We start from the raw sequence: 4,986 nt of genomic DNA, 5'->3' as shown, positions 1-4,986 counted from the left end.
CCTGTAAAGTACAATGTCTTATTCGTATCTATCTCACTTTGGCAGTCGTTGAGTTTGAGCCCAAACTGGTCATCCAATAAAGTATACCAAATTCCTATAGGACCGTAAATAAGAAAATCAGCAAATTCACCTCTACAGAAAATGAGGAATATAAGGGGGTGACTATTTTCACTATATCATCCTACATACTGAGTGCTACAGGGCGAGTGCAACAGAACTTGGCCTCAAGATCAACCCGGCCAAGTCAAGGGCGATGGTCCTCAGCCACACCAGACAGGATGCTCTTCATTTAGATCACAACGGTGTCTTCCAATCAATCAGTGCCTCGGAGCGTGGCTCGACCAGAAGCTAACTTTCAAGCCACAGATAGAGCATCTCTTCCGACACGGGGACCGTAGGCTCGACCAGAAGCTAACTTTCAAGCCACAGATAGAGTATGTCTTCCGACACGGGGGCCAACATTCACGCCCTGACAACACAGTATACAGCCACCGTGGGGCACCCGTGTGGACCAGGATCTGTAACCTGCAACTGGGAACCTTAACCTGCTAACCCCCCACCCCACCTTGCAGTTCGAGTCAGACAAACAACAACGAGCAGCATCGCACCTCACCAGACGACGACTCCGTGGACCAGACGGAAGGAGAGGTTCGAGAGCTGACTTACCACACCCAGGTTCAGAGAGGAGGAACACCACGACACCACGAGCATCACTAGTCTGCACGACCCAAGCCCAACGTTGTCAACACCTGCTACGTGTATGTGTGTCATGGCAAGGTATCCTACACCCAGGTAGACTAAATTACGCTCCCAACAAGTGCAATTCTCATGGAAATGCAGCCTTCTGCTCCCCTGGGGGGAAGGGCGGGGACTCCGATCCTGACCTACATCCAGGACTTGGGGGTATTAGGGGGAGTGGGGGGTAAACGCTTACTGACCAGAGGCCTGTACCCACTTAGGCGTCTGTTGCCTTTTTCCAAGTCATCAGGCAGGATTAACAAACAGTTTGTACTGGATTATCCAATCATCCCTTCCGGTCTGTCTGTTGCGTCTTTTGCTAAATCTAGAGCATAGAGCTGCATGCAGAACTGGCCACCATGGACAAAGACCCGTGTCGCTCTAGATGTGAAAAAAAAATTATTATTTTCTATCTGTGTGCTTTGTGTAAGAGACTTTTATAAACGTGCTGTTTCTCTGTGGGTGTAAACATTTACCTAGACTACGTACCTCCCCTGATATGCTAAACATGCTCATATATGTATGTACCTATGCATATGTGCGTGTACTCAAATGTATGTACATGAATGTGTGTATATATGCATGTAAATGTAGGTAAAAAAAATGAAAAAGTAAAGCAAATATAATTGAAAATAAGAAATATCGCGTCCTTGGATGTTTGTGAATATTCGAAACCGATCAATTTCTTTCTTCTTTTTTTCGGATGAAACGATTCAGTATATTTTGGACAACACACCAACCAGACAGCTCACTACACTGCAGTCACACACGGGCTGGCATTGACAAGATCCCCTGCCGAGTTTAGTCTCGGCGAATCATTACTCATTCATATACATTTAAGCGTATATATAAAAATACAGTACAAAGTAACAAAGTAACAAAAAAAAACAGGACTTGTCACTTACAAAAAAAAAGGTAACTATATGTATCGGTGTTACCGGACTCCGCTTGCTTGTGGTTACACCGCAATTACTATGTCACCTACGGCGACGGTATGTCATCGGAGTAAAATCTCGTCAAAATACTTTTCACTCAAAATAAGTCCATCTTATTCCTGCAACTGATTGCTGCGCAGCCCTGAAGCGGCAGAAGCTCCTGGAAAAAGGGTCCTTGTCCTTGTATGTATATGTGTTTGCATACGTATTAAAAATATTGTGAGACTACCATGACAGCACAATAAGGGACTAAACAGGGCTCCTGGAAAATGACAGCTATATGAATCACTTACCTTCCTCAGTCCACACCAAGCAAGGCCATATGTATATCCCTTTCTCTCCATATCTTTTTTCAAAAATTTACAATCTGCTCTCCCAGTTTCTCGGTTTATCATTATATATTTACTTAATATCTACTACTACTTCTACTATTACTACTACTACCACTACTACCAATGTAGACGGTACAATGTATTTTCTAAACTCGCATTACACAACACACACACACAAACCTAAATGAACCCATTACAATCACGGGCCCATAAATAGCTGGAGCCCATTACAATCACGGGCCCATAAATAACTGGAACCCATTACAATCACGGGGCCATAAATAGCTGGAGCCCATTACAATCACGGGCCCATAAACAGCTGGAGCCATTACAATCACGGGCCCATAAATAGCTGGAGCCCATTACAATCACGGGCCCATAAATAGCTGGAGCCCATTACAATCACGGGCCCATAAATAGCTGGAGCCCATTACAATCACGGGCCCATTAATAGCCCGGACTCCCCTGGGTCTAACCTAACCTATACTTAGACAACACATCATCACAAAACAAAGGAAGAGAAAAATATGTAATTATGTTACTTACATTCCTGGACGGCCTGGCTGCTGCAGTGCTTTGAGGACCATCAACAAGAGTGGCGAGATTTTCAGGGAATGAATCACTTTTTCACACGTTTTCCATGAACTTCAGTCTGTACAAATACAATACTGAGGGTTATATTGTATTTACACCATTTACCAACACTCTACGGTCAAATGTATTAGACAAATATTTCACTAAACACTTTAAAAAATTTGTATTACAGTAATCGAGCACTTCCCGCACCGTAAAATTTACTGGTCATTAAATGCTGCAATAATTTCACCATCGTCTAATTAGTAAAATTTCTATGGTGTTGTCACTTCACCATTTCCAATCTTGAATCATTACTCACTGTTTGGTAGATTTGAGAAGGCTATGGATGAAGGCAGCGTCACACTAGCATTAATTTCCTGATTACTTTTTAACGAGTTCGTCACACAAGCGAGGAAAACCGAGCCAACCACTTCGTCAACGTCAGACACACATATAATGTCGCTGTCACAGATGCTGTGATTGTCTTGACTTTCCTGTGACTAGTATGCAATGCATGAAGGCCAGTCAAACATAAAAGCGTATTTGGACAAGCCCATAGAAGGTGCAATGAGAAAAGGAAAGTATGTATCACAAACGAAACTTGGGAGAGTTCGGACAGCTCGATGAGCGCCAGCCTTACTGTACACAACACCTTTTCGCTGACTGTAACGTAGCACATAATATCTTTATAATGTTCCATAAACATCTATGAAATCTCACATATTCACTAAAGTAATTTTCGGACTGGTGTATCCTTCCTTGAGGGAACGTTAGGAATCTTCCGTTGAAATGTCTGCCGCGCGGGTAGGCCCATGTGCTTTGAATGTAAGCGAAACAATTGAGATGTATTCATAATTATTGAATTCGTTATGATAAATCTAAATTTCCCTCTCTTAAAACGTTTCTATTGAATATCTAATATTATTGAATATTAACTAATATTATTTAATCATGTTAATTGATTAAAGTAAATATTTTACTAAAAAGGATAGATGTTAAATTCATTAAAAAAAAATTTACGAAAACTTTCAGGATCTTGTTGAACTGGTTCATATTGCTCGATGCGTCTCGAAAATCTACGGAATCCTCCACCTGTATGATACAATAATTATTTTGATTTTCATAGTTTTGTCATACATTTATATCAATCTAGTAGCCTATCAAGCAATGTGAAATGGTTTGTCTCTACCCCAAAAGGTTTCATGAATTATTAAAGTCAAGAACTATATTCCTGAGTAAACATTTTTGATTAAATAAAAATATTTATACTAATGTAAGATAGCTTATGATATATTCTAATAATATTACATCGTATGTTTTCTAATATACCTAAAAACAAGATTTATTATTATATATGGTAATTGTAATTATACCTCATTTGTACTATTTACCTTCGTACTATATGGGTTCATCCTCGTGGTAGGTACAATTTCCCCGCGGCTTTCGTAATCTTTTCAGTGTTGTCACGCTAGTTCTAAGGATGTTTATATTGAAAATATAAAGTCCCAACCTTGTTTATGGGACGTTAGGGTTTCTATGCGCAAGGAAGTCAAGAGGAATGAGCACAACACAGCAACGCTCGTGCTCGTAGACGAGGTGCTTGAACTCGGGTGACGCTTTGTGATATAGCCTTTCTATTTCTCTCGTGACAACCATGAGTGCATCCACATATACATTAAATCATGCCTGGCCCTTTTTTGACACTATCTGATCGAAGCGAGTAGTGCCAAGATAGCCTCAAATTCCGCATTCATCAGCGACGGTTTTGGTCGTTAGCGAAATGTCTGGAACGCACGCGGGAAAAAAAAAAATACCTTTCCGGACACCAAACAATTGATGGTAATAATATCAGATTAGTGCGCTTTTGTAGGCTGAGGAAATTTTGTTTTTTCGAAACCTGTGTCTTTAATTGTTTGAGGAAGTGGGTGAAAATGATAACGATGTGTCGTTGAAACATAACTCGGATGCACGTTAATTGTGGTAATATGTTAATCATCATGATTATTAAGTTGATTGTATATTGTAGCGTCAAGGTGGGGAAGGGAGCCTTGATTGCTCTTGTAGGGGGGCCTAGGGACATAGGCTGCCCCCCCCCCCCCTCCATCGTGGATACGCCCCTGCCTTTGTATATATGGACATTATACACATATTTTGCCAATCGTGTGGCACCTCAGTTTAGGCCAGACGAATTTTCCTTAAATGCAACGGAAATCGACTCGTCTTCACTTGTTATCATGAATGCCGGTCAAACATTTCTTTCACCTCAGCCGTCTCAGCTTTAGCGTAACTTTCACCTCAGCCGTCTCAGCTTTAGCGTAACTTTCACCTCAGCCGTCTCAGCTTTAGCGTAACTTTATTAGTTTCAAGACGTAGGACACAGATCTGTAAACCTTGCGTCACATGTG

This window comes from Panulirus ornatus, chromosome 14 (genome assembly GCF_036320965.1).
Source record: "Panulirus ornatus isolate Po-2019 chromosome 14, ASM3632096v1, whole genome shotgun sequence".
NCBI lineage: Eukaryota > Metazoa > Arthropoda > Malacostraca > Decapoda > Palinuridae > Panulirus > Panulirus ornatus.
This window is presented reverse-complemented; position numbering follows the sequence as displayed.